Here is a 10669-nt window from a genome sequence, read left to right as displayed (position 1 = left end):
ACAAACAAAAGTAATGACCGGCGCACAATAAGTTTTGTTTGCAAACATGTTTTCAAAATTTCCTGGGAGGGAGAGCGAGATGACTAGATCTACATTTCATTTACTCTCATAGAAAGTTTTAAAAACATGTTTACAAACAAAAGTTATCCTAAGACTAGTCATCCCGCTCAGTTTTATAGGCACTTTCGAAGACATGTTTACATAACAAAAGTTACAGTGCGGTGGGTATAATGCCTAATGCTCAAAAACTTTTCTTTTGTAAAGATACACGTACACATGTTTTAGAAACTGCCTATAACCCTTAGGAAATCCTGTTCATCACTTATATATTTTTTCGATTATTCAGATATTTAAAGGAAATCTCTTTTTTTATAAATCAAACAGAATAAAGTTTTACAGATTACATAATGAGTGACATCCTCAAAGAGATCAAGCATAGGGTCTGAAAACATTGTCACTAACGTGAAAATGTAGCACATTGTTAAATAGGGGGAGACGGGGCTACAATGTGCTATGAGGCTTCGATCATACGCGACTTGTTCGCTTATTTTTATTTTAGTTCCACAATTGTGTTATAGAGCTGAATTACATTACTTTAAATCTCTGTGTCCTTTATATACAAATATGTGAAACAACCGTACCTATATGGTTGTAGCCTCACAATTCAAAGTAGCCCCGCCTCCCCTTATACAGTCTTCCACTATTACTTTTTTTCGCATTCTTTTGAGCTACAGCACGTGTATAATTTTTTACCGTTTAAATTTAAAATTCATTAATAAATAAATAATTAATTAATAGTGAGTAAACTCACCTGCAATTCCCAATTCTACGACAAGACAAGATCGTTGAAACAAAAAATGTCACCTCTTCAAAATGTTTTTACATGTCTCATTGGTGGTATATTATTAACTTGTGGATTTTTCAGAAAGTTGGGAAATCATCTCGAACTACTTGCATTGATTTACCCGATTTCCCTCTATCTATGAGGTCATATCCATATTATTGGTTGGATCAGCAATTTGGTCATCTGAATTTGTTGCAAGCGACGCATTCCTATATAGCGTTTACAACAAGTACATATACAAATTAAATGCAGATAGTCCATTTGCTGATCCAGTCGACACGCAATCATATTAGTTTGTCAATCGCATGGGCGAAGCATTATTGTCTTTTTGTATTTATAAATTTTAGTTCTATGTTCCTGCCACCATCGATGGCAGCAACAATATTTTTGGTATTAATGTTATAATCATTATAGAGCTCTAAAGGACCTTCTTTTTAATATTAATTTGATCAGCTGTGTGTTTCCCCTCGAAACACTATGTTTTAAGGCCAGTGTAGTTAATTTTTCAGATTCGAAGAAATAGAGAGTTAAAGTAATATTACATTTTCATTTTGAAATTGTCAGTCCTCATTTCAAACCTTAAGTGTAACTGGGATGTAGGGGGAAGTGGGACACCTTTGAAAATGGGGTACCTTTGAAATTGGGATTTTTCAATTTTTTTTTAAATAAAATTGAGCTTTATCGTGATATAATTTAGCGGAACAAACAGATTGAGAAAATAAATTACATTATGATATGGCTAAGTTCCATTTAAACATAAGAGAAAAATACCAATTTCAAAGGTGCCCCACTTCTCCCTATAAGGGGAAGTGGGGCACCTTTGAATTGGGGCAGCTTTGAAATTTAGCTTTTTTCTCCTATTTTTAAATAAAACTGAACCTTATTATGATATAATTTAGCTCAACAAATGAATTGCGAAGCTATATTACATCTTGATAAGCCTCAATTCCATTTAAAAATAGGAGAAAAAAGCTAAATTTCAAAGCTGCCCCAATTCAAAGGTGCCCCACTTCCCCCTACATTAATTTTATTTTCTTAAAAAAGGCACCACACCAGTCGGTTTTATTTTAAACTTAGTTTGAAGAGAATAGATTTAAATCACTACACTCTACGAAATTCAGGTATGATCACTTCATTTAAAGTTCACTTCATGAACTGAGCGAGCATGTCTAAATTTTAAAGATAATAGAGTCTCGAACAAAAAAATCTACATTTTCTCCAATTTCTCATATTTTCATTTATCCAAACTGGAAAATTAATTGTCAAGACACTAAATAATTACTGACATTACACTAAAATTTTGTTATTTTTGAAATACTTGAAATGAATTTCAGTTTATGACTATAAATGAAAGTGATTCTATTTTTTTTGTCCCAGCAGAACATCACTATAGACGCATTCTGAGTAAAATACAGACCTTTTGCGGCCAATACTGTACCTTTTCTAGAAAAAGTTAACAGTATACTAGAAAAAGTTAACAAAAGTTTAAAAAAAGTCAAGTTTTCAGACGTGATTCTATTTTATTGGCCGCTACTGTATATATTAATTTATAAAAAAACAATAATCGTGAAAAACTGTTATTGAAATTATATTTAGAATTTTTGCATGCTTAAAACTCTTTTTTAATTTCTTTATTTTATGTTTTAATTTTCTTTGTGTCATCTGTTTTTGAACATTTGAATTTATTAAGCTTTCTCAATAAATATTCTGAGTTGTTTTAAATTAGAATATTTATTTTATTGTTTATAGGGTTTTTACTCTCTCAAATTTCTCGTTATTTTGATATATTTTTTTTAAAGATTAGTAGTTAAAAAGCCGCTCGAAAGCTTATTTTTTAACCGATCATGTTGAATGTCGATTTATTTGAAAGGCCCTTGACTTTCGAGCAACTTTCAATTAATTTTCAACAGTCTGAAAAAGTGGTTTGTCTGCGCCACTGTAGTGATAATAACTTATTTTAACTACGGCCTAGTTAATCCTATTTTAGAATCAGTATTAATAAACTAATAATAAATCAGTATTCTTAATCGAATCCTTATTAATCGGTAATAATTTAGCAAATGGATTTTTACCGTCAAAAATAAATCCCACAAAGTATTTCAGAATATTACATTAAATGTTACGGACCTAGAGCATTCCGCGAAGTCTAGAATACTTTGCCACCCATTTTAACAGAAGAACTTCAAATAGCAGAAAAATTACTTGTGATTACTTGTGATCTAATTGAAAATGAACGCAATCACTGAGCCGTTTCATCTCTTGTTATTTCTTTTCTCAAAGAATTGATCAATTTTCATCGTTTAAATCGAGGCGGGGCATTTTCAACTGATGTCCCATCACAGACAGACATTCCGATCGGGAAAGTCTGTCTTCCTACTCATCAGTAACTCTTTTTATTCATCCACCAAATTGTGGTTGACAGAATCAGACGCATATTTACGATCACGATAATGCGAATATGTGTTAAACATATCATTCCATGTCCATCTTGAATAAATATAATTTTTGCGTGATCCTCTAAATCTCAAAGGAATTTTAATTAAATGGTGATTCTCTGGCAAAATATAATTGTTGGAAATTAAAAATGTAATAAATTGCTAAATTTATAATTAAATATGACATTGTAAGTGAAAGATCAGGGAAAATTCTTTGGGAAATCCAGGAAGCGTATTCTCATTATGTTTTGGACTTCCTCGGTAACCTAATTAACCAAATTCAATGCAATCATCAATTTCCTCCGAGCTGCACATTTTTCTGAGCCTGGCACAAACTATGCATCTCTTTTGCATCCTGAAAGCCAGGAAAATGGGTATTTTAATTGAAACCGTCATGTTTGTGGTGACAAAAAATGAGGAAAATAAATAATTTCCCGTCACAAGCAACACCTTCCTGTGTGGATTTGTGAAGTAGCAGAAGGAGTGGTTCATAATTTACACAATCGTTGACAAAAATTTCATGTTTCTCTCACAAATGAATCAGCAATAAATTATGCAATTACGAAAGGATTTCCAGCCTCCAGAAGTAACCTTATGTGGTGCAGAGAGATTGACCTGTCTTATACTCCAGAGCAAACAACTTTATTGACAACAGATTGAGACATTTTTGGCGCCATGGTTGAGGGTGCCTTTCCTTCATGCCTCATTGAAAAATTTTCTCTCCTCAAATTATGAATTATTGCCTTTCTTTGGGTCAATTTCCTTGTCCAAATTCACTAATTAATTGTTCTAAGTTATTTTTTCTTTATAGAGGAAGCATCATCTTGCTCAATAGTATAACCAATTTAAGAGATGTGTTTGCAAAATAAAATCAATTTAGAAGCAACTAAATAATGGAGAAACGATACTCGATCATGAAAATCCATTAGGGGAGACCGGGGTAGAATTAGCCACCAAATCAAATTTTTCATTGCGTATAATTTGTATAAAAAATGTTTGTATGAGGTTGATAAATATTTCAATGAATAGGAAGGGAAGTACCTATATATTTAGAATAAAGAGTGATTTCCTCAATATTCCCTCGAAGACACACTATAAGATACCACTATCTAATACTTGCATTCAAATCCGAATATTGAAATGTAATCCATGTATGGCTCGGTATTACAAAACAATAATATTAACTCATATCAGGCCGTCATCTCAACGAGTTAATCTTTTCAAACTATGTATTATAAATTCGAGATATTTTGTAATTATTGTAAAGGCCTTGACAGACTTGAAGATTAGCCGAGAGATGGCTTCGACGGCTTATACGGGCTTCAGACCTAGGCTTAGACATTATGGCTTAAATTCTCTAATTTCTTATTGGTCAAGATTTTTTTGGAAACTTTTGACTTCTGATTGGATTATTAAGCCACACTCTCAGCTTAAGTCCAAATAAGTGTATCGTGAGACGCTTTGAAACTGTCGTCTTAACGGTCATTTAATGTAATTTTTTTTATATTAAATGATTATACAAGGTTTAGTCATATTTTTAATTTTTTCTCTGTAATTTATCTTTTTATATTTAATTAATTTTGATTCTCCAGAGATCTTATCTCCATTTAGAGAGTTTGAATAGTCTTTTTGCCGCTAACTCTACAAACAAAAAAAAAACGCACTCTACATCCCTTCTTTTGCGGCGGGTTTCTGGTACTGAATTGTAAAACTTAAAATATGAATTTGTAAAATCAAACGTTTCAAAGATTACACAGCCAGTGAAGTAGTAGGGTAAAGTGGTACAAGTTAGACAGTGGTACAAGTTGGACATAAATTTCTGGCAGGCGATAAAAAGCATTAAAATTGGTTTCTAGTTTCTACTCCTTTTTTTATTACTTTTTTCCCCGCGCAATTGATGAGCTAATCTAATTAAAAATCCCGAGAAAATTAAGGAAGTTCGACTCAGCAATGAGGGCACTCAATGGGTCAAGTGGTAGAGCGGGTAGAGCACTCGCTTTATGATGCAAATGTCCCGGGTTCGAATCCCCTTTAAGTCACCAGAAATTTTTCTGGCGTTAAAGGTGTTCGAATTTCGAATTGCATCCAGCGAACTTCACTGCACTTGATTCTACGGGCATGGGACTGATAACCCTATCCCTTTATAAGAAAGAATAATTGGATGTACCGAACTCCCCTTGTGGGAAGGCCTAGTTCTTATATGGAACGTTGTGTCACCATTATTATTATTATAGGACACAGCAAGAGTTCCAAACGTTCTAAAGCTACCTGAATTTTCTTTCACCCCTTTCACCTCTTTGTTGACTTATACCCGTTTAGAATTAACGTATTAGTACGTATGAAGTATATATTTATTGCAAAATCAATTATACTGCCATTTGTCATATATTTATAACAACGATAAACAATTTTCAATTTGTTAGGATTTCATTATGTAGGGGAAAGCGAGCTACCTTCGGACGACTCAAGCTTCGGACAATTCATTTTTTTTCTATTTATGTTCCTTATGGATTTCACCCACAGCTCTTTTTTTGAAATTTAAGGCATTGGACTAGCAATTATAATAGGTATAATAGGTTATACGCCATTATAATAGGTAATTTTCATTAAAAACATATTGAAAAAAATGAGTTGTTCAAAGCTTGAATTGTCCGAAGGTAGCGCGCTTTCCCAACCAATCGATCTAGGTTTGGTCTTAGAAATTTAAATGTTAATTTAAATAACATTTTATTATTAATTTTTAAGTTAAAAATTTAAGTTTTTTGATTTTATTTTTTTAATACAATTTTATGAATAATTAGGGTAAAAATATAAAAAGTAGCAAATTCTGAAATTAATATTTTCTATTATCTTGACTTAAAGGCACGTATGAAGGCTTTAAATTTGTGCCAGATAGACGTTATGAATCTCGTTAAATGTCCAACATTTTAAAAGATCCTGTAAAAAAAATTAGGATTAAAAATGATTTTAGTTAGATTTCAGAAAAATGAGAAACAACTAAAAAACAGAAAATATAAAAGCACATTTCTCATTAAATCATTAACAAACGAAGAAGGATGCAATTAAAATAACAAATTAAGTATGTAACACATGTATTAGTAATATTATTAAATGTTAAGTATCACATGTCTTATATTCATCCTAAATATTGTATCCAGATAATTTTTTCTAATATAATATTTATTACTTCAGCTTGAATAACATAATCTGTATTGAATATTTAATTACAATCGTCAAAAATTTGCATCGATCAAAGGATTGAAATGCAGTAGACCAAAAAAATAATATCAATATCTATTAATGTCTCAATTTATTCCAATATTATGTTGAATAAGCTAGAATATAATATCCCCAATTCCACTTTAATCTTCTCTAGGGACAAAATTAGTGAAAATTCCCATTAACGATTTCCAATTATCGCCCTTTTTCTCCGAATTGCAATAAACTGCTTCGTGTTTCAGTAAAAAAAACAAGCATAATAGTTAAAAATATTTTCATCTATTTTGGTTTATTCAACACTTCCATCGCTAGTGCACTGTCGCGGGAGCGGAGACACAAGGATTGTCAGATCAAATTAAATCCACTGTAACTTTTCCAGCCAGCACGCGCTTGCAGGGGCTTCCTCGTTGATGATCTTTCCCGCTTGAGAGAGGAAATATCGAGGCGGTGTATATCTGGATTGATCGGTTGGGGAAAGTTCTGCTGATCACCAATCCAGAATTTCGTAGTGTGCATTTTATCGCAGTTTGAGCAGTTGAGAGCGTCTTTGGTGAGCTTTTCAACACGATGATACCTTTCACTCTGACGACTTGTTGGATGCTGTAGGCACTACACCCAGAAAAATTGGTTTTTAGAATCATTGATTAAATTCAAATTTTTCTGGATCAAGTTTAATCTGAAGAGATATTATCAATTTTCATGCGTATATTTTAAACTATTTTACTTTTTTATTTAAAAAAAATATACAAATATTTTGAAAATATATAAAATTATTTGTCAATTAAAAAAACTATTTTGAAATTTCAATCGATTACTTTATGAAAAATGTAGGCACTTAAAGGAAAAGAAGTTAATATTAAATAAAACTAAAATTCTATTATAGGACCGAAATACCTTAAATTCATAATGCAAATATAATAACTTTTTGAGCCACAAATATTTTATTATTATTATAAAAAAGTCTTTAATTGAGAAAGCTTTGAGAATTTCTTAAACCCCGTTAAAAAACTTCTACGGAAAAAATTCCGAAAAAATGGAAACTCATCTACTTAACTGGAAGAAACTTTTTTTTTATAATTTTAGTTTCTAGATTATCTATTTATCGCATTATTATAAATAGGTAATCTTTGCATTTTCCTAAGGCTTTGTTTGCATCTATTTATTTCATAATTAAAATTTTTAATGAAAAAATATTAAATTTCGATCTTTTTTGAACAGGGGTAGGGGAAAGTACTCTCCCTTCGAATGTTCATGAATTTCTCATACTTTCCTAAAAGAGATTTCCACATGATGATTTTCACAATTGATAATAAGCTAACTAATATTTAATAGAAATGTTTAGGCTCTTAGGAAAACTTAAAGAAAATTCACATTATTTTCGAAGCCATAATAGTTCGAAGGGAAAGTAGTTTCCCCTATATTTTCATTTAAAACAAAAAATTAAAAAAATCATCTGACTCATTTGACTTTTACCCTCGTTTATTTTTGACAACCTTTTAGAGAATTAATAATTCATCTAAAAACATTAATTTTCGAAGTTTGAAAGGTTTAAAAAAAACTGTTTTTATGATTTTTATAATTAATTTGTTTTTATTAGGTAAGATCGTTGCATGTTCAATAAAAATAATTAAAAAGTTCATTTAACGTATTGAGTAAAATACAGTAATTTAATTACTTTGTATTATACAAATAATATTTTTATTTTTCCTAGTGTATGTGAAAATCAGTCTATAGGGTTATTATAATTTTCCTGTTCTTATTTTAAAGGTTGGTAATTGATGAGTGAGGTAGAGGTAGAGCCCTAGCCTATGGCGATTTAATCCCTGATCCATTTTATCCAGGTTGCGTGCACTTTCCACACATCCTGATTTATCCAATAAATGATAAAATTTGCGATTAGCTGCCATCTAATTTGAACTATCGGAAAATTTTCACAAAGTAACATTTTTTTTTTTTTAGAAAACTTGATAACGTTTAATAATTTAAACAATAATTAAAATTCTGCGATCGATAAAATTATCATTAGGTGTGATAAATTGCCTCATCAGTGTTATTTTTTGTCTATTTTTTTTTTTGTTAGTGAAACACCATTCCCCTGAAAAGCCATGCAAGCCTTGTAAGGAAATTCTGTAACGATATGACAATGTCATATGACAAATTTTCGTGATGAAATCAAAAATAGGGCGAAATTAAAGCCTAATGATCATCGAATAGTCATTGCTAGGTGCTCCATGAACCTCTTTGTAGCTGATATGACTCTGATTTTCGATAAATTTTCATATGACATTGTCATACTGTTACAGAATTCCTCTATTGATGAGAAGGCCTCGTGAGATCTAAGTGAGATAAGGTGGCTAAATAAAATTCAGGATCTCGTCTTGGAACATCTTAGGATCGACGGAAAACGTCTCCCTGAGTTTGTCGAAGATCGTCAGGTGTAGGCTGTTAACCTAAGGAAAAATTCTCTAATTTTCGTGAGTTGGTCACCAGTGACACTTACGAAAAAAAATCGACCACTGTGTACTCCGAATTACTTTTTGAGTCACTGGATCATCATTTTGTGAGAAATATCACGAAAATATCGTGAGAAATGTCACAAAAATGGTCATGGAGAATCACACTTGAATGACAAGTTTCGGTATTTTCTCATTTTTAACACTTCTCACGTTCTCACAAAGTTACAGAATTTACCCCGTGGATGTCCTGTTGATATAATAGGGGTCAATACGGATAAGTGATTGAAAATTATGATGCTTAACTCTTTCGCGTCACACTTTTATTCAGCAAATGAATTCATGTAAAATTGAGTTTTTCCTAATGCTTTTTGATCAAATATAATAGTTCAGAGAGGAAAAAAAAATTACATTGCGTGAAAACTCGGAAAAACCCCGGGTCATATATGACCCTATTGTCTTCAAAGGAAGTGTACATACCATTTTCAAAATCTATATCACGGGCTTTTTAAGAGTTTTTTTTTGCTTAAAGTTATTAATTTGGCCAAAACCATGGCAAACTGGATTGTCTTGATGAACACTGTACTCCTGGTGTTCAAGGAATCTTCCTGGTAATCCCTTGAACAGTCACTGTCACAATATTTTCAGTGGTTTTCAGTGGCAAAAATAAACTTATCCACATATTCATTCACACACAATACAATTGCACAATATGAGACGCTTGCAGAATACTCTAAAATATTGCAATATATGTTATAATTCATCAGATTGAAATGTCCAGGAGCAAGATGTCCCACCTGCATTTCACAAAAAACAATGTCCCAACTACATTTCGCTATAGGTTTGTGACGAAAACACTGTTACCCTTGCCGACAATAGGGTCATATATGACCCGGAAAATTCTACACGCTTTTCTGGAAAATTGAGAATAGTTTATTATATCACAATATGCAATATATAATCTTTGAATATTCTATTTTGTGTTTCTAAAGAACTTTTTGCTGAAAAAAATAAATTAATATAAAAAATTTTGAAAAAGAAAAGTCATTTCACAAAATTTGGAAATTCGTGATTTTTGATCTCAAATATTTTCTTTTCCTGAATATCTGGAGTCTTGAGAAAATTAGCCAAGAATCTTACATCCTTCTATTATGATGTCGTGCACAAACCGATAGATTTCATTTAATGTAAGTAAGTCAAAAAAATTGTTTTTTCCCCGGGTCATATATGACCCTAATGACGCGAAAGAGTTAATGAAACACACCCAATCCCAAGTAGCACATCATACCAAAAACCTACGACTCAGTTGAAAACAAAGGGGAAAAAATAATGCCGAAAAGATGTGAGAGGTGTGGAATCGTCCATGGCAGCATAAAGAACAAACTTTGATCATATTTATTCCTAAATTTTGGCCATAAGATTGAGTCGTGACGTGGTTATCACGATATCCAAAATTGACTAGATACGAATCGAAAATAGTCGACACGTTTTTCGCTATTGTAATGTCGTACAATAAGTTTATGGAATAACATCACGAACTAAGGATCACTAAAATTGTTTTTGATTACGGTTCATCTTTGCTTTTCGAACACATGCATGTTGTTTTTCCAAATTTAGAAATGAAGTAGAAAGTCTGTTTTATTTACTATTTTAGCTGAGACACACTAAGAGTATTATAAAGACGTTAAAGAGATTTTATCTCAGAAACGAACCATTAT

Source organism: Phlebotomus papatasi, chromosome 1 (assembly GCF_024763615.1).
Source record: "Phlebotomus papatasi isolate M1 chromosome 1, Ppap_2.1, whole genome shotgun sequence".
In the NCBI taxonomy this organism is placed as follows: domain Eukaryota; kingdom Metazoa; phylum Arthropoda; class Insecta; order Diptera; family Psychodidae; genus Phlebotomus; species Phlebotomus papatasi.
The sequence above is the reverse complement of the archived record's forward strand: the minus strand, read 5'-3'. Positions refer to the sequence as shown.